This window comes from Geotrypetes seraphini, chromosome 6, assembly GCF_902459505.1.
Source record: "Geotrypetes seraphini chromosome 6, aGeoSer1.1, whole genome shotgun sequence".
NCBI classification, from domain to species: Eukaryota; Metazoa; Chordata; class Amphibia; order Gymnophiona; family Dermophiidae; genus Geotrypetes; species Geotrypetes seraphini.
The window spans coordinates 2,962,924-2,988,045 of record NC_047089.1 but is presented as its reverse complement, the minus strand read 5'-3'; the positions used below and the strand labels follow the sequence as shown (position 1 = coordinate 2,988,045).

The window sequence follows — 25,122 nt, the reverse complement described above, 5'->3', positions numbered from 1 at the left end:
CACATGTCTCTGCCTGCATCTAGGTGTCTCTGCATGTCTCCACGTGTCTGTGCTTGCACCTAGGCGTCTCTGCATGTCTCCACTTGCATCTAGGTGTCTCTGCATGTCTGTGCCTGCATCTAGGTGTCTCTGCATGTCTCCACATGTCTGTGCTTGCACCTAGGCATCTCTGCATGTCTCCACTTGCATCTAGGTGTCTCTGCATGTCTGTGCCTGCATCTAGGTGTCTCTGCATGTCTCCACATGTCTGTGCTTGCACCTAGGCGTCTCTGCATGTCTCCACTTGCATCTAGGTGTCTCTGCATGTCTCCACATGTCTGTTCTTGCACCTAGGCGTCTCTGCATGTCTCCACTTGCATCTAGGTGTCTCTGCATGTCTGTGCCTGCACCTAGGCGTCTCTGCATGTCTCCACATGTCTGTGCTTGCACCTAGGCGTCTCTGCATGTCTCCACTTGCATCTAGGTGTCTCTGCATGTCTCCACATGTCTGTTCTTGCACCTAGGCGTCTCTGCATGTCTCCACTTGCATCTAGGTGTCTCTGCATGTCTGTGCCTGCACCTAGGCGTCTCTGCATGTCTCCACATGTCTCTGCCTGCATCTAGGTGTCTCTGCATGTCTCCACGTGTCTGTGCTTGCACCTAGGCGTCTCTGCATGTCTCCACTTGCATCTAGGTGTCTCTGCATGTCTGTGCCTGCATCTAGGTGTCTCTGCATGTCTCCACATGTCTGTGCTTGCACCTAGGCATCTCTGCATGTCTCCACTTGCATCTAGGTGTCTCTGCATGTCTGTGCCTGCATCTAGGTGTCTCTGCATGTCTCCACATGTCTGTGCTTGCACCTAGGCGTCTCTGCATGTCTCCACTTGCATCTAGGTGTCTCTGCATGTCTCCACATGTCTGTTCTTGCACCTAGGCGTCTCTGCATGTCTCCACTTGCATCTAGGTGTCTCTGCATGTCTGTGCCTGCACCTAGGCGTCTCTGCATGTCTCCACATGTCTCTGCCTGCATCTAGGTGTCTCTGCATGTCTCCACGTGTCTGTGCTTGCACCTAGGCGTCTCTGCATGTCTCCACTTGCATCTAGGTGTCTCTGCATGTCTGTGCCTGCATCTAGGTGTCTCTGCATGTCTCCACATGTCTGTGCTTGCACCTAGGCATCTCTGCATGTCTCCACTTGCATCTAGGTGTCTCTGCATGTCTGTGCCTGCATCTAGGTGTCTCTGCATGTCTCCACATGTCTGTGCTTGCACCTAGGCGTCTCTGCATGTCTCCACTTGCATCTAGGTGTCTCTGCATGTCTCCACATGTCTGTTCTTGCACCTAGGCGTCTCTGCATGTCTCCACTTGCATCTAGGTGTCTCTGCATGTCTGTGCCTGCACCTAGGCGTCTCTGCATGTCTCCACATGTCTCTGCCTGCATCTAGGTGTCTCTGCATGTCTCCACGTGTCTGTGCTTGCACCTAGGCGTCTCTGCATGTCTCCACTTGCATCTAGGTGTCTCTGCATGTCTGTGCCTGCATCTAGGTGTCTCTGCATGTCTCCACATGTCTGTGCTTGCACCTAGGCATCTCTGCATGTCTCCACTTGCATCTAGGTGTCTCTGCATGTCTGTGCCTGCATCTAGGTGTCTCTGCATGTCTCCACATGTCTGTGCTTGCACCTAGGCGTCTCTGCATGTCTCCACTTGCATCTAGGTGTCTCTGCATGTCTCCACATGTCTGTTCTTGCACCTAGGCGTCTCTGCATGTCTCCACTTGCATCTAGGTGTCTCTGCATGTCTGTGCCTGCACCTAGGCGTCTCTGCATGTCTCCACATGTCTCTGCCTGCATCTAGGTGTCTCTGCATGTCTCCACGTGTCTGTGCTTGCACCTAGGCGTCTCTGCATGTCTCCACTTGCATCTAGGTGTCTCTGCATGTCTGTGCCTGCATCTAGGTGTCTCTGCATGTCTCCACATGTCTGTGCTTGCACCTAGGCATCTCTGCATGTCTCCACTTGCATCTAGGTGTCTCTGCATGTCTGTGCCTGCATCTAGGTGTCTCTGCATGTCTCCACATGTCTGTGCTTGCACCTAGGCGTCTCTGCATGTCTCCACTTGCATCTAGGTGTCTCTGCATGTCTCCACATGTCTGTTCTTGCACCTAGGCGTCTCTGCATGTCTCCACTTGCATCTAGGTGTCTCTGCATGTCTGTGCCTGCACCTAGGCGTCTCTGCATGTCTCCACATGTCTCTGCCTGCATCTAGGTGTCTCTGCATGTCTCCACGTGTCTGTGCTTGCACCTAGGCGTCTCTGCATGTCTCCACTTGCATCTAGGTGTCTCTGCATGTCTGTGCCTGCATCTAGGTGTCTCTGCATGTCTCCACATGTCTGTGCTTGCACCTAGGCATCTCTGCATGTCTCCACTTGCATCTAGGTGTCTCTGCATGTCTGTGCCTGCATCTAGGTGTCTCTGCATGTCTCCACATGTCTGTGCTTGCACCTAGGCGTCTCTGCATGTCTCCACTTGCATCTAGGTGTCTCTGCATGTCTGTGCCTGCACCTAGGCGTCTCTGCATGTCTCCACATGTCTCTGCCTGCATCTAGGTGTCTCTGCATGTCTCCACGTGTCTGTGCTTGCACCTAGGCGTCTCTGCATGTCTCCACTTGCATCTAGGTGTCTCTGCATGTCTGTGCCTGCATCTAGGTGTCTCTGCATGTCTCCACATGTCTGTGCTTGCACCTAGGCATCTCTGCATGTCTCCACTTGCATCTAGGTGTCTCTGCATGTCTGTGCCTGCATCTAGGTGTCTCTGCATGTCTCCACATGTCTGTGCTTGCACCTAGGCGTCTCTGCATGTCTCCACTTGCATCTAGGTGTCTCTGCATGTCTCCACATGTCTGTTCTTGCACCTAGGCGTCTCTGCATGTCTCCACTTGCATCTAGGTGTCTCTGCATGTCTGTGCCTGCACCTAGGCGTCTCTGCATGTCTCCACATGTCTCTGCCTGCATCTAGGTGTCTCTGCATGTCTCCACGTGTCTGTGCTTGCACCTAGGCGTCTCTGCATGTCTCCACTTGCATCTAGGTGTCTCTGCATGTCTGTGCCTGCATCTAGGTGTCTCTGCATGTCTCCACATGTCTGTGCTTGCACCTAGGCGTCTCTGCATGTCTCCACTTGCACCTAGGCGTCTCTGCATGTCTCCACTTGCATCTAGGTGTCTCTGCATGTCTGTGCCTGCATCTAGGTGTCTCTGCATGTCTTCACATGTCTCTGCCTGCACCTAGGCGTCTCTGCATATCTTCACATGTCTGTGCTTGAATTGCACCGTTTCTGCATATTTCCATATACCTTTAAGTGCACCTTTTTTGCATGCCTCGTCACCCCCCCCTCCCCCATTAGAGTCCATACATACATGTCTCCAGATCCCTGCACGTCTGGGTTCATCGCGATAGTCGTGAGATCGAGCAGGCGGCACATCATCCCCGCTTACCTGCCCAGGAAGGCTCTGCGGTTCCGCTTTCGCTGCGCTTCGGCTCCCGGCCTCGGTTTCTTCGCATCAGGCCGGCCGAGAGGTTCTGTGTCCGGCTCGGGAGGAGCCAGAGAAGCCGCCGCCGCCCCGAACCCAGCGAGAAGAGTCGGGGAGGAGGAGACACTAACGTAGAGGCGGAGAGAGAGGGAGAGACAGTCAGTGAGAGGGAGAGACACCCACACAGAGGTGGAGAGAGAGGGAGAGACAGTCAGTGAGAGGGAGAGACACCCACAGAGAGATGGGGAAAGAGGAAGAGACATACAGGGAGAGGGAGAGACACCAACACAGAGGTGGAGAGAGAGAGAGAGAGACAGTCAGTGAGAGGGAGAGACACCCACACAGGTGGAGAGAGAGGGAGAGACAGTCAGTGAGAGGGAGAGACACCCACAGAGAGATGGGGAAAGAGGAAGAGACATACAGGGAGAGGGAGAGACACCAACACAGAGGTGGAGAGAGAGAGAGAGAGACAGTCAGTGAGAGGGAGAGACACCCACAGAGAGATGGGGAAAGAGGAAGAGACACACAGGGAGAGGGGAGACACCAACACAGAGGTGGAGAGAGAGAGAGAGACAGTCAGTAAGAGGGAGAGACACCAACAGAGAGATGGGGAAAGAGGAAGAGACACACAGGGAGAGGGAGAGACACCAACACAGAGGTGGAGAGAGAGGGAGAGACAGTCAGTGAGAGGGAGAGACACCCACTGAGAGATGGGGAAAGAGGAAGAGACACACAGGGAGAGGGAGAGACACCAACACAGAGGTGGAGAGAGAGGGAGAGACACCCACGCAGAGGTGGAGAGAGAAGAAGAGACACCCAGGTGAGAGACACCCACACAGAGGTGGAGAGAAAGGAAGAGACACTCAGTGAGAGACACCCACTGAGAGATGGGGAAACAGGAAGAGACACACAGGGAGAGGGAGAGACACCAACACAGAGATGGAGAGAGAGGGAGAGACAGTCAGTGAGAGGGAGAGACACCCACAGAGAGATGGGGAAAGAGGAAGAGACACACAGGGAGAGGGAGAGACACCAACACAGAGGTGGAGAGAGAGGGAGAGACAGTCAGTGAGAGGGAGAGACACCCACTGAGAGATGGGGAAAGAGGAAGAGACACACAGGGAGAGGGAGAGACACCAACACAGAGGTGGAGAGAGAGGGAGAGACAGTCAGTGAGAGGGAGAGACACCCACAGAGAGATGGGGAAAGAGGAAGAGACACACAGGGAGAGGGAGAGACACCAACACAGAGGTGGAGAGAGAGGGAGAGACAGTCAGTGAGAGGGAGAGACACCCACAGAGAGATGGGGAAAGAGGAAGAGACACACAGGGAGAGGGAGAGACACCAACACAGAGGTGGAGAGAGAGGGAGAGACAGTCAGTGAGAGGGAGAGACACCCACTGAGAGATGGGGAAAGAGGAAGAGACACACAGGGAGAGGGAGAGACACCAACACAGAGGTGGAGAGAGAGGGAGAGACAGTCAGTGAGAGGGAGAGACACCCACAGAGAGATGGGGAAAGAGGAAGAGACACACAGGGAGAGGGAGAGACACCAACACAGAGGTGGAGAGAGAGGGAGAGACAGTCAGTGAGAGGGAGAGACACCCACAGAGAGATGGGGAAAGAGGAAGAGACACACAGGGAGAGGGAGAGACACCAACACAGAGGTGGAGAGAGAGGGAGAGACACCCACGCAGAGGTGGAGAGAGAAGAAGAGACACCCAGGTGAGAGACACCTACACAGAGGTGGAGAGAAAGGAAGAGACACTCAGTGAGAGACACCCACTGAGAGATGGGGAAAGAGGAAGAGACACACAGGGAGAGGGAGAGACACCAACACAGAGATGGAGAGAGAGGGAGAGACAGTCAGTGAGAGGGAGAGACACCCACAGAGAGATGGGGAAAGAGGAAGAGACACACAGGGAGAGGGAGAGACACCAACACAGAGGTGGAGAGAGAGGGAGAGACACCCACGCAGAGGTGGAGAGAGAAGAAGAGACACCCAGGTGAGAGACACCCACACAGAGGTGGAGAGAAAGGAAGAGACACTCAGTGAGAGACACCCACTGAGAGATGGGGAAACAGGAAGAGACACACAGGGAGAGGGAGAGACACCAACACAGAGATGGAGAGAGAGGGAGAGACAGTCAGTGAGAGGGAGAGACACCCACAGAGAGATGGGGAAAGAGGAAGAGACACACAGGGAGAGGGAGAGACACCAACACAGAGGTGGAGAGAGAGGGAGAGACAGTCAGTGAGAGGGAGAGACACCCACAGAGAGATGGGGAAAGAGGAAGAGACACACAGGGAGAGGGAGAGACACCAACACAGAGGTGGAGAGAGAGGGAGAGACACCCACGCAGAGGTGGAGAGAGAAGAAGAGACACCCAGGTGAGAGACACCCACACAGAGGTGGAGAGAAAGGAAGAGACACTCAGTGAGAGACACCCACTGAGAGATGGGGAAACAGGAAGAGACACACAGGGAGAGGGAGAGACACCAACACAGAGATGGAGAGAGAGGGAGAGACAGTCAGTGAGAGGGAGAGACACCCACAGAGAGATGGGGAAAGAGGAAGAGACACACAGGGAGAGGGAGAGACACCAACACAGAGGTGGAGAGAGAGGGAGAGACACCCACGCAGAGGTGGAGAGAGAAGAAGAGACACCCAGGTGAGAGACACCCACACAGAGGTGGAGAGAAAGGAAGAGACACTCAGTGAGAGACACCCACTGAGAGATGGGGAAACAGGAAGAGACACACAGGGAGAGGGAGAGACACCAACACAGAGATGGAGAGAGAGGGAGAGACAGTCAGTGAGAGGGAGAGACACCCACTGAGAGATGGGGAAAGAGGAAGAGACACACAGGGAGAGGGAGAGACACCAACACAGAGGTGGAGAGAGAGGGAGAGACAGTCAGTGAGAGGGAGAGACACCCACTGAGAGATGGGGAAAGAGGAAGAGACACACAGGGAGAGGGAGAGACACCAACACAGAGGTGGAGAGAGAGGGAGAGACAGACAGTGAGAGGGAGAGACACCCACAGAGAGATGGGGAAAGAGGAAGAGACACACAGGGAGAGGGAGAGACACCAACACAGAGGTGGAGAGAGAGGGAGAGACAGTCAGTGAGAGGGAGAGACACCCACAGAGAGATGGGGAAAGAGGAAGAGACACACAGGGAGAGGGAGAGACACCAACACAGAGGTGGAGAGAGAGGGAGAGACAGTCAGTGAGAGGGAGAGACACCCACTGAGAGATGGGGAAAGAGGAAGAGACACACAGGGAGAGGGAGAGACACCAACACAGAGGTGGAGAGAGAGGGAGAGACAGTCAGTGAGAGGGAGAGACACCCACAGAGAGATGGGGAAAGAGGAAGAGACACACAGGGAGAGGGAGAGACACCAACACAGAGGTGGAGAGAGAGGGAGAGACAGTCAGTGAGAGGGAGAGACACCCACAGAGAGATGGGGAAAGAGGAAGAGACACACAGGGAGAGGGAGAGACACCAACACAGAGGTGGAGAGAGAGGGAGAGACACCCACGCAGAGGTGGAGAGAGAAGAAGAGACACCCAGGTGAGAGACACCTACACAGAGGTGGAGAGAAAGGAAGAGACACTCAGTGAGAGACACCCACTGAGAGATGGGGAAAGAGGAAGAGACACACAGGGAGAGGGAGAGACACCAACACAGAGATGGAGAGAGAGGGAGAGACAGTCAGTGAGAGGGAGAGACACCCACAGAGAGATGGGGAAAGAGGAAGAGACACACAGGGAGAGGGAGAGACACCAACACAGAGGTGGAGAGAGAGGGAGAGACACCCACGCAGAGGTGGAGAGAGAAGAAGAGACACCCAGGTGAGAGACACCCACACAGAGGTGGAGAGAAAGGAAGAGACACTCAGTGAGAGACACCCACTGAGAGATGGGGAAACAGGAAGAGACACACAGGGAGAGGGAGAGACACCAACACAGAGATGGAGAGAGAGGGAGAGACAGTCAGTGAGAGGGAGAGACACCCACAGAGAGATGGGGAAAGAGGAAGAGACACACAGGGAGAGGGAGAGACACCAACACAGAGGTGGAGAGAGAGGGAGAGACAGTCAGTGAGAGGGAGAGACACCCACAGAGAGATGGGGAAAGAGGAAGAGACACACAGGGAGAGGGAGAGACACCAACACAGAGGTGGAGAGAGAGGGAGAGACACCCACGCAGAGGTGGAGAGAGAAGAAGAGACACCCAGGTGAGAGACACCCACACAGAGGTGGAGAGAAAGGAAGAGACACTCAGTGAGAGACACCCACTGAGAGATGGGGAAACAGGAAGAGACACACAGGGAGAGGGAGAGACACCAACACAGAGATGGAGAGAGAGGGAGAGACAGTCAGTGAGAGGGAGAGACACCCACAGAGAGATGGGGAAAGAGGAAGAGACACACAGGGAGAGGGAGAGACACCAACACAGAGGTGGAGAGAGAGGGAGAGACAGTCAGTGAGAGGGAGAGACACCCACTGAGAGATGGGGAAAGAGGAAGAGACACACAGGGAGAGGGAGAGACACCAACACAGAGGTGGAGAGAGAGGGAGAGACAGTCAGTGAGAGGGAGAGACACCCACAGAGAGATGGGGAAAGAGGAAGAGACACACAGGGAGAGGGAGAGACACCAACACAGAGGTGGAGAGAGAGGGAGAGACAGTCAGTGAGAGGGAGAGACACCCACAGAGAGATGGGGAAAGAGGAAGAGACACACAGGGAGAGGGAGAGACACCAACACAGAGGTGGAGAGAGAGGGAGAGACACCCACGCAGAGGTGGAGAGAGAAGAAGAGACACCCAGGTGAGAGACACCTACACAGAGGTGGAGAGAAAGGAAGAGACACTCAGTGAGAGACACCCACTGAGAGATGGGGAAAGAGGAAGAGACACACAGGGAGAGGGAGAGACACCAACACAGAGATGGAGAGAGAGGGAGAGACAGTCAGTGAGAGGGAGAGACACCCACAGAGAGATGGGGAAAGAGGAAGAGACACACAGGGAGAGGGAGAGACACCAACACAGAGGTGGAGAGAGAGGGAGAGACAGTCAGTGAGAGGGAGAGACACCCACTGAGAGATGGGGAAAGAGGAAGAGACACACAGGGAGAGGGAGAGACACCAACACAGAGGTGGAGAGAGAGGGAGAGACAGTCAGTGAGAGGGAGAGACACCCACTGAGAGATGGGGAAAGAGGAAGAGACACACAGGGAGAGGGAGAGACACCAACACAGAGGTGGAGAGAGAGAGGGAGAGACACCCACGCAGAGGTGGAGAGAGAAGAAGAGACACCCAGGTGAGAGACACCCACACAGAGGTGGAGAGAAAGGAAGAGACACTCAGTGAGAGACACCCACTGAGAGATGGGGAAAGAGGAAGAGACACACAGGGAGAGGGAGAGACACCAACACAGAGATGGAGAGAGAGGGAGAGACAGTCAATGAGAGGGAGAGACACCCACTGAGAGATGGGGAAAGAGGAAGAGACACACAGGGAAAGGGAGAGACACCAACACAGAGATGGAGAGAGAGGGAGAGACAGTCAGTGAGAGGGAGTCACCCACGCAGAGGTGGAGAGAGAAGGAGAGACACCCGGGTGAGAGGCAGAGACACCCACACAGAAGTGGAGAGAAAGGAAGAGACACCTAATGAGAGACACCCACAGAGAGATGGGGAAAGAGGAAGAGACAATCATAGAGAGGGAGAGACACCAACACAGAGGTGGAGAGACAGTCAGTGAGAGGGAGAGACACCCACGCAGACATGGAGAGAGAATAAGAGACACCCGGGTGAGAGGGAGAGACACCAACACAGAGGTGGAGAGAAAGGAAGAGACACTCAGTGAGAGACACCCACAGAGAGATGGGGAAGAGGAAGAGACACACAGGAAGAGGGAGATATACCAACACAGAGGTGGAGAGAGAGGGAGAGACAGTGAGAGGGAGAGACACCCATGCAGAGGTAGAGACAGAGGAAGAGGCACTCAGTGAGAGGAGGAAACACTAACGCAGAAGTAGAGAGAGAAAAAGAGATACCCGGGTGAGAGGGAGAGACATCCACAGAGAGATGGGGAAAGAGAAAGAGACACTCATAGAGAGGGAGAGACACCAACACAGAGGTGGAGAGAGAGGGATATACACCCACGCAGAGGTGGAGAGAGAAGAAGAGACACCCGGGTGAGAGACACCCACACAGAGGTGGAGAGAAAGGAAGAGACACCTAGTGAGAGACACCCACAGAGAGATGGGGAAAGAGGAAGAGACAATCATAGAGAGGGAGAGACACCAACACAGAGGTGGAGAGAGAGAGAGAGAGACAGTCATTGAGAGGGAGAGACACCCACGCAGAGGTGGAGAGAGAAGAAGAGACACCCGGGTGAGAGACACCGACACAGAGGTGGAGAGAAAGGAAGAGACACTCAGTGAGAGACACCCACAGAGAGATTGGGAAGAGGAAGAGACACCAACACAGAGGTGGAGAGAGAGGGAGAGACAGTGAGAGGGAGAGACACCCATGCAGAGGTAGAGACAGAGGAAGAGGCACTCAGTGAGAAAGGGAAACACGCAGAAGTAGAGAGAGAAAAAGAGACACCCGGGTGAGAGGGAGAGACATCCACAGAGAGATGGGGAAAGAGGAAGAGACACATAGGGAGAGGGAGAGACACCCACGCAGAGGTGAAGAGAGAGGGAGAGACAGTCAGTGAGAGGGAGAGACACCCACACAGAGGTGGTGAGAGGGAGAGACACCCACACATAGATGGGGAAAGAGGAAGAGACACAAAGGGAGCGGGAGAGACACCAACACAGAGGTGGAGTGAGAGGGAGAGACACCCATGCAGAAGTGGAGACAGAGGAAGAAACACTCAGTGAGAGGAGGAGACACCCACACAGAGGTGGCGAGAGAAAAAGAGACACCCGAGTGAGAGGGAGAGACACCCACAAAGAGATGGGGAAAGAGGAAGAGACACACAGGGAGAGGGAGAGACACTAACATAAAGGTGGAGAGAGAGTAAGAGACACTCAGGTGAGAGGGAGAGACATCAACACAGTGATGGAGAGAGAGGGAGAGACAGTCAGTGAGAGGGAGAGACACCCACGCAGAGGTGGAGAGAGAGGGAGAGACAGTCAGTGAGTGGGAGAGACACCCACGCAGAGGTGGAGAGAGAGTAAGAGACACTCAGGTGAGAGGGAGAGACACCAACACAGTGATGGAGAGAGAGGGAGAGACAGTCAGTGAGTGGGAGAGACACCCACGCAGAGGTGGAGAGAGAGTAAGAGACACTCAGGTGAGAGGGAGAGACACCAACACAGAGGTGGATAGAGAGGGAGAGACAGTCAGTGAGAGGGAGAGACACCCACGCAGAGGTGGAGAGGGAGGGAGAGACAGTTAGTGAGACGGAGTGACACCCACGCAGAGGTGGAGAGAGAGGGAGAGACACCGACACAGGCAGAGAGAGAGCAATCGATGCGGCGTTATCTTCGAGCCAGCTCCCTCTTCCTAACTGATTCAGTGCACAAAGCCACGGGCATTGGCTCCTATGGGCGTCCTGCGCCTGAACCGGAAGCCTTCTCTCTGATGTCGCAACAATAATTAATACTATTATGTGGGCGGGGTCTGGGGTGGACATTGGGTAGAGATGGGCGGGGTCTGGCCCACAACTTAGCCCAGTGTTCTTCAACCGCCGGTCCATGTACCGATGCCGGTCCACAGAATAATTCTTTTATTTCTGCCGGTCCATAAGTGTAAAAAGGTTGAAAAACACTGTTATAGATGATAAATTTATTTTATTTTTTACTGATATATTTTGTTTTTGTTCAGGTTCTTTGTTCACATTTCAGATAAATATATTTTGTGATTTATTAGTCCTAATGTTTCTGTAATTAATCAAATTTCTCTTATACTTAAGAACATAAGAACAAAAGAACATAAGCAATGCCTCCACTGGGTCAGACCTGAGGTCCATCGTGCCCAGCAGTCCGCTCATGTGGCGGCCCAACAGGTCCAGGACCTGAACTGTAATCCTCTATCTATACCCCTCTATCCCCTTTTCCAGCAGGAAATTGTCCAATCCTTTCTTAAACCCCAGTACCGTCCTCTGCCCTATTACGTCTTCTGGAAGCGCATTCCAGGTGTTCACCACACGTTGGTTTGATGTACTGACTCAGCCCTGCCAGGAGGGGGTGCTTCACTTGCTCTGCCCTTTCTGTCAAATTATATTGACCTAGAAACATGATGGCAGATAAAGGCCAAATGGCCCATCTAGTCTGCCCATCCGCAGTAACCATTATCTCTTTCTCTCTCCGAGAGATCCCACGTGCCTATCCCAGGTCTTCTTGAATTCAGACACAGTCTCTTTCTCCATCACCTCTGTCGGGATACTGTTCCACGCATCTACCAGCCTTTCTGTAAAAAAGTATTTCCTCAGATTACTCCGGAGCCTATCACCTCTTAACTTCATCCTATGCCCTCTCTTTCCAGAGTTTCCTTTCAGATGAAAGAGACTCGACTCATACACATTTACACCAAGTAGGTATTGAAACGTCTCTCTCGTATCTCCCCTCTCCCGCCTTTCCTCCAAAGTCTACAGATTGAGATCTTGAAGTCTGTCCCCAGACGCCTTATGAAGAAGTTGTGACCATTTAAACCCACTCTCTGTTTCCTCATAGGGAAGTCGTCCCATCCCCTTTTTATCATTTTAATCCCTCTTCCCTGTACCTCTTCTAATCCCAGTTCTGTGGGTGCTGAGCATCGCTGTCATAGAGCAAGCTCCTTCATTACATTCAGAGAGGGATAATTTGTCAATACTCAGTGGGTTTTAAGAAGGCAAGAGTAGTCTGGTGGTAGAGCCACTGCCTCCGCACTCTGAGGTGGGATCAAATCCCCACCCTGCGCAAGTCAGTCTTCCATTGTCCTATCTACATGTAAACCGCTTTGAATGTGTAACCAGAAAAAGGTGGTATACACATCCCATCCCTTCCCCCTTCCTGCCTGCTTAAAAGTCCTTGGATAATTCCATGGGCAGTGCCATCTGCGCCTGCTGAGCTATGTGGGTTCAGGCAGCTGACCTGGTTATTCGAGGCCAGTGCCCAGACAACTCTCTACTGACCACTGTACAGTAGGCTGAGTATCAGGGGGAGTGTGACTGACACCCCAATTGTTATGAAATGTTGGATGGCAAAAGGAAGGTGTTGGTGATGGTTGGGGGGGGGTCCTATGGTCCCTCCCCAATACAGTTCCTAGAGAAGATGGACCATAGAACCAAGACAGGTGTGGCTGTCCCAGTTCAGCATCCACCATCTGCTCCGTGACCATTTTGGACCAGGCGCAGGTTCTGACATCTGCCAACCGCTTTGTCCTCCTTTGTTATTAAGTGATGGGTAGTAAGAAGGCAGTAGGAGTTTTTCCAAAGCCCTGAAAACCAATGTTTGGAGCAGAGAGAGGAAAAGCACTTATTTCATCAGGGTTACAAGAGAAAGCAGGAAAGCGCCAGGAATGCCTCTCGGGGCCTGGAGATTTGTTCATTTATGCAGGAAATCCTGTATTTGCAACAACACGAAACCCAGCCATTTTCAGTATCCGTGAGAGGCAACATGTCCACTCAGTATTACCCTGAAAATGTATTTGCTTTTCCCAGCAAATGATATATTGGTGCAATTCCTGCCCCAAAAAGTCACTTAGCAAAAAATAGACCAAGACAAGTGATGGAAGCAACTTTTGACTGGGTCTCCTTGTTCTCAGCCCATTAAAGGACCACACCACTTCCTCTGAACATAGACAGTACTGAACCTCCTGCCCAAGAACATAAGAACAGCCTTCCTGGGTCAGACCAATGGTCCTGTTTCCACAGGGCCAATCCAGATCCCAAGTACCTGGCAGAAACCCAAAGAGTAGCAACATTCCAGAGCTGAGACTGTGATGTCATAATGCCTCATTCCACCAATGCCTAAGAGCCAACCTCAGCAGTGATGTCACAATGGCAGAAACATTCCAGAGCTGAGACTGTGATGTCATAATGCCTCATTCCACCAATGCCTAAGAGCCAACCTCAGCAGTGATGTCACAATGGCTCAACTGTCCTAGACTTGGCTCACATAAGAATTGCTATTCTAGGACAGACCGAAGGTCCATGAAGCCCAGCATCCTGTTTCCAAGAGTGGTCAACTCAGGTCCCAAGTACCTGGCAGAATCCCAAATAGTAACAACATGCCATTCTACTGATTCCGGCGCAGACTATGGACTTTTCCTTCAGCAACTTGTCTAAACCGTTTCTTAATCCATTTATGCAAACTGCTGTTTTCACATCCTCTGGCAATGCGTTCCAGAGCTTAAATATTCGCTGAGTGAAAGAATATTTCCCCTATTTGTTTCCATGACTTGCTCTTGATTGGTCTTGCAGTAATCTCTCTATGTGGACAGTTGTATGTTGCAGAGTGTGTTTCTGCAGGAATGGACAGGATTTGGTATACAGCCATGCATACAGTATCAGTATACAGATTAATTCACAGGTGTGTCTACAGAAAGAGAAAGCCCATGTGGCCTACCCACTCTTCCCGTCCCTTCCTCTGATTAGAGATTCATTGTACTTGTCCCAAGTCTTCTTGAATTCAGATACATCTTCACACCTCCACTACAAGGCCATTCCACAGTTTATCACCTTTCTGTAGAGAAGTATTTTCTTAAATTACTACTGACTCTGTCCCTTTTTCATTTCACCCTATGTTATCTAATTCCAGAGTTTCCTTTCAATTGAAGGAGATGAGCCTCATTTGCATTTATACCACATAGGTTTTTAAATATCTTTATCAAATCTCCTTCCTCCAAAGTATATTTATTTATTAAGATCACTAGATATGTCTCCATACGCTTTATAAAGACCACTGAGCATCACCCCTTCTCTGCACTCCTCAGGTTCCTGATCTTTACCTCCCCATCATCTCCACCGTCATTTCTTCCTCTCCCCTTCTCCATTTCCTCACTCCTTAACTCCACCTTTTAGCCTCCTAGTTCCAACTTTACTATCACCTCCTACTCCACTCATCTCTTGGTTGCTCTCTCTCTCATCCGCACCATAATCCCTCCTCTCTTCATCTCAAGCAAGAAGAGGAAGAAGCATGAGAAGTGGTGGGGAGGGTTGATGGTGGGGAGGGGAAGGATGGGAGAACCATAAGCCTGAGAGATAGAGAGGAGGGTTGATGGGGAGGATAAGGAAGACTGAACTTGAGTGGCAGAGGGGATGGGTGATGGGGGTAAGGAGAGAGAGAGATTGATTCAGGAGCCTAAGTGGTGGAGCAGATGGGTGAAGATGGGGCAGAGGGTGAGAGATGGACTAGGAGCCTAAGTGATGGTGGGGAGGAGGGAATGGGAGGACCAGGACCCTGAGTAGACAAAAGGTGAAAAGGAGTGGGAGGGAAAGACCAGGAGCTTGAGAGGTGGAGGGGAGGTGTGAGAGGAGGGGAAACCAGGAGCTTGAGGGGAGCAGGGGAGAGGTTATGGAGGATATGAAGGAGCGAGGAGAACCAGAAGACTGGGGGGTAGTGTGATGGGGAGGATAAGGAAGACTGAACTTGAGTGGCAGAGGGGATGGGTGATGGGGGTAAGGAGAGAGAGAGATTGATTCAGGAGCCTAAGTGGTGGAGCAGATGGGTGAAGATGGGGCAGAGGGTGAGAGATGGACTAGGAGCCTAAGTGATGGTGGGGAGGAGGGAATGGGAGGACCAGGACCCTGAGTAGACAAAAGGTGAAAAGGAGTGGGAGGGAAAGACCAGGAGCTTGAGAGGTGGAGGGGAGGTGTGAGAGGAGGGGAAACCAGGAGCTTGAGGGGAGCAGAGGAGAGGTTATGGAGGATATGAAGGAGCGAGGAGAACCAGAAGACTGGGGGGTAGTGTGAAAAGATGGTGTTGGGGAGGTTGAGAACCAGAAGCCCGAGTGTAAAGGGGAGGGGGGAGGGGTGGACTACTACTTATAATTTCTATAGCCCTATCAGATGCATGCAGCACTGTACATTAACCAAGTCTGAGGGGTGGGGAGGAGGAGAGCATCAGGAACCTGAGTAATGTAGGGGGGAGGGAAGAACCATGAGCCTGAGTGGTAAAGGGAAGGATGATTGTGAAGAGGGAAAGGGGAGGACCAGAAGCCTGAGTGGCAGAGGTGATGGTGGGGAGGAGGGGAAGAGGAGGACCAGACACCTAAGTGGTGCAGGAAAGAAGTAAAGGAGGAGGAGAAGAGAGGCCCAAGAGTCTGGTGGTGCACAGGGGGAATAAAGAGGACAATCAGGAACCTGAGTTGTGGTGGGGAGGAAGAAGGATCAGGAGTCTGAGTGATTTTTGGGATAGGTGATGGTGCAGAGGAGGGGAGGGGTGGGTCAGGAGCCTGAAGGATGGAGGGGAGCAGTGATAGAAGGGAGAGGATCAAGAGCCTAGTGGTGGGGAAAGGTGATGATGGGGTTTTGAAAAGCTGTCCGGACGCCAGGAAATCTAGACGTCAAGTAATCCTAAGTTATTACATTAGCAATTAGATTCTAGAGAGCGTATTGGATAGAGATCAGTCATTATAAGGAGAAAAGATAAGTCTTTAACATTCTTCTGAAACTATAGGGGACCTGACATAAGTATAGGGGTAGTCTATTGCAGACTCTGGGACCCAGGGATTTGAAGGTGGTCTCGTTGCACATGATGAGGGGAGGGGAAGGACAGCTTAAGACATTGCGTCTTTATTGCGGTATGGAATGAACGGGGGATCTTGATGTCTGATGCTAATCCATCAGAGTTTATGCCATAAATCACTTTATAGACCATGCAGGTGATCTTAATGAGAATCCTTTTTTAACTGGTAGCCAGTACAGTTCTCCCAACAGTGGGCATGCCCTCTCGAATTTGCCTACTCCAAAAATTTATCTGGCCACAGTATTCTGGACTAGTTGCTATCTCTTGTGCGCCTTTTAGTACAAGAAGTTACAGTAGTCTAGGAATGGTAACAAGACAGCCTGTGCTAAAATTAGCTTGGCTTAAGAGGGATTGAATTGTTCTTAGTTGTCTTAGACTGAAGACAAATCTTTTGACCAGGGAGTTGATCTGATCTTCAAAGGTTAATTGTGAGTTGAGAGTGATGCCTAGGATTTTTGAAGTTTTTTTAAATTTTGAGGATCTCACGAGTGGACAGTATCATATCTGTGCATGTGAATGAGTTATAGTCCTCAAACCAAAGCCCTTTGGTCTTCTATGGTCCTCAAAAGAGTCTCTGGCTACACAAAGAAGGAAGATATCGTCCGCCTATGAAAATGTGTGGATTTGAGGGAAGGAGAATCTTTTTGCCAGAGTTGTTAAGTAGATGTTAATTAAGGAAGGAGACAGCGGGGGTCCTTGTAGCACTCCATAACAAGAAGTCCATTTTTTAGATCTTTTAGTTTCCTTCCTTACTTCTTAGGTTCTATTTCTTAGAAATCCTGCAAACCATTTTAGGAATAATTCATATGCTCAATTCATTTACATTACATTACATTGTGCTTGCTAACCGTGTAACCACAAGTTCAATGCGGTTTACAAAAGACTATTAACGATAAGCATAGTACAAATTAATTAATTAATAAAATACTTGGAAAATAGACAAGTCTTCAGCTGTGTTCTAAAATGTTTATAAGAATAAGCTGTGAGCAAAAACGCTCAAAATTCTTTGTCATGAGAGGCTGCTTGGTTCGCTAGTGTATGTTCAAGACATTTTTTACTTCTACAGCCTTGGACAGAAGGAAAATTAAACCAGGGATGAGTTTTTCTACTGTGTTTATATGAAGCTAAGGAGAATCTACTGACCAAATAAGGAGGAGCTGATCCATACAGTACTTTACAGCAGAAACAACCCAACTTAAAAAAGCAGCAAATTCAAAACAGGATTTAATTGTTCGTAACCTCCAAGTTCAATTTTATTTGATAAATCGCCTATAAAAATTTTCTAAGCGATGTACAGTTTAAAACAACTTATGGGGGAACAAACAGTCCTAAAACAAATTTTAACAAATTTTAAAAACAGTAATATAGATAACAAACAGTATTAAGACCTAAAAGGTTTCATTATATATATAAGTTAATGACTAACTGGATACACTAGGAAGAAGGGGGAAAGTTACAATTATCTCGGTCTAGGAAAGAAGAAACAAAAAAGGTAAAAACGCATAAGGAAGGGGCAAAAGAAAAGAATGGAACAGGAAGAAGATAGAAAGAAAAAAAAAATTAAATTTAAATTATCAGCATGTATCTGAGTCTTCATGGTAAGATGCTGATCTAGAACAACTCCTAATATTTTGATCATTGAATGAATTGTATATGTAGTCGAATTTATACTAATGGAGGATTCAGGAAGAGTTTTACTAAGAGACACCACGAAAAATTTAGTTTTGTCAGGATTGAGTTTAAGTTGAAATTGCTGCATCCAAATAGGCATCTGTTTCATTATAGTCTCAATTTTAGTGGTGATTTGAGTTAAAGGATATTACAATAGTGATGCCATCGGCGTAGCTGAACATTTCAATATCTAAACTACTCAAACACAATCCTAACGATGAAAGGTAGACATTGAACAGTGCAGGTGAAAGAGGAGATCCCTGAGGGACACCACATGGGTTTCTCCAAATCGAGGAGAGCTGAGTCTTAAACCTGACTTGGTAAAGTCTGGTCTCTAAGAATCCATGAATATACATTTCCCTAGATACCTAATGCATCCAAGCAAATCAACAGATTAGTGTGGTCTACAAGATCGAAGGCACTACTGAGATCAAATTGGAGCACCAATGCATTTCTACCCTTACTTAATAAACTTTTTAGATGGTCCAATAATGCGGCTATTACCGTTTCAGTACTATAATGGGATCTAAATCCCGATTGTGAGGTATGAGTGTTGCTCTAGATCAGTGGTTCCCAACCCTGTCCTGGAGGACCACCAGGCCAATCAGGTTTTCAGGATCACCCTAATGAATATACATGGAGCAGATTTGCATGCCTGTCACTTCCATTATATGCAAATCTCTCTCATGGATATTCATTAGGGCTAGCCTAAAAACCCGATTGGCCTGGTGGTCCTCCAGGATAGGGTTGGGAACTACTGCTCTAGATGTTTAATCAATTGGATGTGGAGCAAACCTTCCATGATTTTTACGAAGAAGGGGATTAATGCTATTGGTCTATAGTTAGATGGCATCGATATAGATTCTTTAGTATTTTTAATTATGGGAGTAATGATTGTTTCCATCCTCTGATGGGAATTTACCAACTTTTAAGGAATCAATAATCCATTCAAATAATTTAAATTTAAATTCTAATGGTGCAACAGTCATCAAATCGGGAGGGCAAGAATTGAGCCAACAGTAGGATGGTGCATATCTTTGGAATAATTTGCCAGTCCGGTTTCTCAAATGTGGACCAATATAAGTCTGCATGAACCCCTCTTCTTCAAAATTAGAATGCAGTTCCATGCTTTGTAAACAGGGGGAGCAAGAAGATCTTAAGGATGCAAAACAATGTAGCTACATCAGCAGAGGACGGCAGAGGTAACCAAGAAGATCGTGGGCTCCTTTTACTAAGGTGCGCTAGCGTTTTTAGCACATGCTATCAAAAAATTACCGCCTGCTTAAAAGGAGGCGATAGCGGCATTTTAGCACACATTAAAACCGCTAGCGCACCTTTGTAAAAGGAGCCCTGTGTCTTTTGTGTCACGATGAATACATTATTAACTAAGTGAAATCGTTTTTTAATATTAGTATTTGCAGTTCCTACTTTAGCTGAATAACACATTTTTCGTTTATCCCTTAACATTTGTTTATAAACTCTAACTTCTTGTCTACATATTGTTTTATCTTCGGCTGATTTTGATTTCAGCCATTTTTTCTCAATTTTAGAAGTAGTAGTAAGTGGTTTATCGTATGTCGAACTGTAGCAACACGGATTGTCCACCCCTGTAGAAATATGATTTTGCCTTTGACATCAATTCAATGGGTAATGATTCTGTCCTATGTGAGTCCCTGAAACCGTGATGTGAACTGTGGAACCCATTGGTCCAATTTAAGAAGTCTGTTAGCTGTATATTGACACAGAATACTAACAGTTTTGCAGGCCTTGGCATCCTTGTTACCGGCCTAAAGTTTTCAACTCTGGACAGGTCTAGTCCGAATGCTTTAGGTATTGGGGTCATAGAAACATGATGGCAGATAAAGGCTAAAAGGCCCATCCACTCTGCCCATCCACAGTAAGCGTTATCTCTTTCTCTGAGAGATCCCACGTGCCTATCCCAGGCCCTCTTAAATTGAGTCAGTCTCTGTTTCCACCACCTCTTTCGGGAGACTGTTCCATGCATCTACCACCCTTTCTGTAAAAAAGTATCTCCTTAGATTACTCCTGAGCCTATCACCTCTTAACTTCATCCTAAGCCCTCTCATTCCAGAGTTTTCTTTCAAATGAGAGACTCGACTCATGCACATTTACATCACGTAGGTATTTAAACGTCTCTATCATATCTCCCCTCTCCCGCCTTTCCTCCAAAGTATACAGATTGAGATCTTTAAACCTGTCCTCAAACGTCTTATGACAAAGACCACACACCATTTTAGTAGCCTTCCTCTGGACCGACTCCATCCTTTTTCTATCTTTTTGAAGGTGAGATCTCCAGAATTGTACACAATATTCTAAATGAGGAATCACCAAAGTCTTGTAAAGGGACATCAATACCTCCTTTTTCCTACAGGCCATAACTCTTCCTATGCACCCTAGCATCCTTCTAGCTTTTGCCATCACCTTTTCAACTTTAAGATCACCACATACAATCACACCCAAGTCCCACTCTTCTGTCATGCACTTAAGTTCTTCACCCCCTAAACTATACCGTTCCCTTGGGTTCTTGCAGCCCAAATGCATGACCTTGCATTTCTTAGCATTAAATTTTAGCTGCCAAATTTCAGACCATTCTTCAAGCTTCGCCAGGTCTTTCTTCATGTTATTCACACCATCCTGAGTGTCTACTCTATTGCAGATTTTGGTATCATCCGCAAAGAGGCAAATCTTACCTGACAACCCTTCAGCAAAATCATTTATAAAAATATTAAAAAGAACATGCCCAAGAACAGAACCTTTGAGGCACACCACTGGTAACATCCCTTTCCTCAGAGTGATCTCCATTGATCACTACCCTCTGTCGCCTTCTACTCAACCAGTACTTGACCTAGCCTGTCACTTTGGCACCCATCACAAGGGCATTCAATTTATTTATTAGACGTCTGTGTGAAACACCGTCAAAAGCTTTGCTAAAATCTAAATACACCACATCTAGTGCAGTGTTCTTCAACCACCGGTCCGTGAACCGGTGCCAGTCCACAGAAATTTCCTGCCGGTCCACAGGGCCAGCACGTGCATCAGGCACAAAACAGTGTGCTTCATCCGCCGGTCCACGGTGTGATCGATGAGGCGTTATCTTCGAGCCAGCTCCCTCTTCCTCACTGATTCGGTGCACAAAGCCATGTGCAGTGGCTCCTAAGGGCGTCCTGCGCCTGAACCGGAAGCCTTCTTTCTGACGTCGCAACGTCAGAGGGAAGGCTTCCAGATGAGGCACGGGACGTGCAAGGTGCAATTAGTACTATTATGGGGGTGGAGATTGGGTAGAGATGGGCGGGGTCTGGCCCATGACTTAGCCCAGTGTTCTTCAACCACTGGTCCACGGACCGATGCCGGTCCACAGATTAATTATTTTATTTCTGCCGGTCCTTAGGTGTAAAAAGGTTGAAAAACACTGATCTAGTGCACATCCTCTATCCAATTCTCTGCTCACCGTTAAAGAAATTGATCAGATTTGTCTGACAAGACCTACCTCTAGTGAATCCATGTTGCCTCAGGTCAATGGTGAAGGTAGAGAGAGACAGGACTGAAAATCAGAGCATAACCTTGTTTCACTATCAATGAAGGCTTCAGGGTAGGGATACCAGATGTCCAGATTTCCACACTATCGGATGTCCGGGCAGCTTTTCAATTTAACAACATTTGTCCAGGGAAACTGGACATCTAGTAACCCTACAGCAGCTCAACATATCTGGAGTCCTCCTCCTTCCCCCTCCCCCGGAATCCCGTGCATGCTCATCTGGTACTTTTGTAACTCTTCAGCCATTGTCAGTGTCAGTGGAGTAAACATGCTACCTTCAGCAACCCAGAAGCTTTCTCTCTGCAGAGAAAAAGCTTCTGGGTTGTCAAAGGCAGCATTTTTAGTTCACTGAAGCTGATGGCGGCTGGAGGGTTACAGCAGCGCCAGGTGGCAAGCACAGGATCAGGAGGGGGTGGGGGTAAGACAGATGCTAGACTGCGGGGATGGGGAGGAAAGGGAAGGAAAGATGCCTTAGACCTCCAGGGAAGAAAGGGAAGGGGCAGATAGAGATACCAGACCACGGGAGGAGGGGAAGGGAAGCGATGCCTGACCACAAAGTGGGGAGAAGGGAAAGAGATGCCAGATTATGGGAAGGAGAGGATAAAGATCCCAGACCATAGGAGAGGGAAAGAGATATTATTTCAATTTAGTGATTGAAATGTGTCAGTTTCCAGAATTTACATCTGTTGTCTATATTTTGCACTGATCAGGAAGAAATGTATTTCTTTCTATTTCTCTGGCATTTTAGGGTTTTAGTTTGTGGTTCTGTGTTTGCATAGGGTTTATCTGTGTTCTGAACATTGTGACCAAGGCCAGGTGTTCTGGTAGGAATGAATGTCATGAAGCGTTATTGATGTCATGGCCCCAAGTTGGAAGGTATTTGATGACAGTTTGTCTGGGTTTTGGAAGGCCCCGAGCTCAGAGCCGCATCTGGAGGACCTCTGCACATGTGCGGATATTGACTTGATGACATCACATGCATGCACACGAGTGTGATGTCATCGCATCGATGTCCATGCATGCATGGAGGCCCTCTAGACATGGCTCAGAGCTTGGGGAAGGAACATGAGGTTCATGTGGGGGCGGGGCCAGGGGCAGAACAGGGCAGGGCCAAGTGTCCTTTTTTAAAAGAGGAAATCTGGTAACCCTACTCCGGGGACTCTACCTCCCAACTCCCAGAGGTTGTGGTAAGAGCTGATAGCGTAGCTGGTTTTAAGAAAGGTTTGGACAAGTCTGTTATTGAGAAAGACATGGGGGGAGCCACTGTTAAAGCCCGATTATGGCCGTACACACTCTGTCATTTGACAAGCAGATGCATCCGGGGACAATATCTAAGAGAAAACAGACACCTATTGTCTCTCAAACATGTCCACTTTATTGAATGTTCTGTACCTCAATTTATATCATCTTACATGGGTAAGGGTCGTCAGCATATGACGTAAATGCAAACCATATCAGATCACATGCAACTTTAAAAGAAATAACAAAATCCTTTACTTATCTAAGGCCAAAGTCTAGAGGTGCTTTGTCTTAGCAAAGTCTTATCTAAATTTTCTTACAAATACAGCTAAGAAAACAATTAGATTCACTTTACTACAGAATAAGAAAACACATCTCTCAAATATACAATGGCCTTGTAGTATATCAGCAGGAGAAGGCAAACAATCTGGATTTACAACTTCAAACACAACTTAAGGAAAACTACATAATAGAATAGCCTTATAACATTTGGCAAGAGAAGGCAGACAATACCTGGATTAAACATAGCATAAGAACACACATCTTTTCAAACACAGATGTCCTTGCATTATTACAGAGAAGGAAAAACAAACAGGGCCTGGTTTTCTTACAGCTCCAAAACACATTCTATGGAAAACTACAAGACGTGTCCCTTCAAATCCCCTCTTACGTCATGTAAATGACGTCATAAATGTACAGCATGAGCTTGAAGGGAGAGATATTCCAAATATGTCTCTCGAGGAGGAGTTTTAGGAGCTGTAATACGAATAACACAGCGCATGAGCAGTCGAAAAATTACATAAGAGACAAGAATGCAGATAATAATAGAGATTATAACAATAAGAAGGTCTTTTACCCAGCCCTTCATCCAACTAAAATACTGGTCCCAAGGGTGAGATAAACCAGAGTTATGTTTAAGCTCAGCAGAGAGGTCTGCTAATTTCTGAATGGCCATAGTAACTTTTCCTGTAGGACCTGTATTATCAGGAATAAATGTACAACACGATAAAGTACTGGGAAGAATTTTACAAACACCCCCCTTCTCAGCTAAAATCATATCTAGGGCCATACAATTTTGAAAAGCCATCTGAGAAGTGGGGCCTAACTGATCAGCAATACCTTGCAAGGCATCTCTAGAGTAATTCACAAAGCGTTGCTGATTATAATAAATGTAATTAATCCAATCAACATTCTTATTGATAGTAATAAGGGGAATAAGGGATTCAAACCCAGCCTTAACCTGGTCTCGGGCCTTGAATTCATCTGGGACCCCTCTTGGGACCCCTATAGCATCTATATATACATGCGGATCAAAACTACCAAGGAGATCACGTCTATGTCGAGACAGAGGAGAGGAAGAAAGTGAATAGGAGGAAGAGTGCCCTTCAGAAAGGATATGCAGAGGCATAATAACCTTAGCTAAAGCACACTGGCCTATCCACTGGCTGGGTAGCTTAACACGGAGCCTAAAGTCTCCACAGAGCCAGTAAATATCACCTAGGGTGAAAATCTGATGCTGTAACAATGGGGCATACCTATAATCCAAGACAGAACAATAACCTGGGGGAAAGTTGCCCACAAAACTTCCCTGTGTCAAATTAGAAACATGACATGTGTAATTACCCTTATAGATAGTAACGGCTATGTCAAGCTTTTTCTGTCCTGGCAGCAAAGGGTATTTAGAACGCCACAGCGCACAAAGGGGATCAGTAAAATTAGAGGAGATATTGGTAAATAACCCAAAAAAGCATGGTTGGATACCAGGAGGGAGGTCCAGAGGTACGGTTCCTAGATGGGGCCTAGCTTGAGCACATATGTAACAATTACTCTTATTATGTTGATCAGCAGTGAATTTCATCCATTCTAACCAAAGGTTACGTTCTGAAAACCCTACCTCAACAGCCATAATATCTTCAAAAGTGGGATTGGCAATAGCCATCATGTCAGTAAGTTTATTGAATGTAGGGGCCAGTGGGTTAGTATTTTTGGGGCCCCCACAAAATGGCGGGAGAGGATGAGTGGAGGTAGATAGATCCCGTAAGAAAAACTGATGGGTCGGATAGCTAGACCCACCCTTAAACCATATGCCCATAACGTACATACCTTCATCAGTAGGTCTAGGGTTGTCAATAGTAAGAGAAAGCTTAATAATTTGTTCAGGAGCCCTTCTCCTATAACAGTTTCCAATCTTACGAAGGGTCATACGAGTAAGCAGAGATTTACCATTTTGATCCACTTTTTTTAGAGCACTTTCTGGTCTATAAGCCCAGTCAGTGCCAGTATTCCACCCTACTGCTCCCCAGGATGCACACTTATCCCCCCAACGTAAGTCAGTAACACATATATATATATCTTTAGTTTTAGGAATCTCTGAGGACCAATGGCATAGCCTTGGGATATCAATTGATGAGCAGTCCATAATGTCACAATACTCAAAGGAGAAGGTGGCAACTTGCACA

At 48.5% G+C, this 25,122-nt stretch overlaps 1 protein-coding gene across 1 annotated transcript in view; it reads right to left on the bottom strand.

The window, feature by feature from the left end:
• Positions 1–3,598, bottom strand: part of LOC117363060 (ankyrin repeat domain-containing protein 50-like) — a 70,268-nt gene extending 66,670 nt beyond the window's left edge. Inside the window, exon 1 of the mRNA XM_033950274.1 lies at positions 3,470–3,598. The gene's annotated coding sequence lies outside the window, so the exon portion shown is untranslated. The remainder of the gene's footprint in view (positions 1–3,469) is intronic.
• Positions 3,599–25,122: the final 21,524 nt, after the last annotated feature.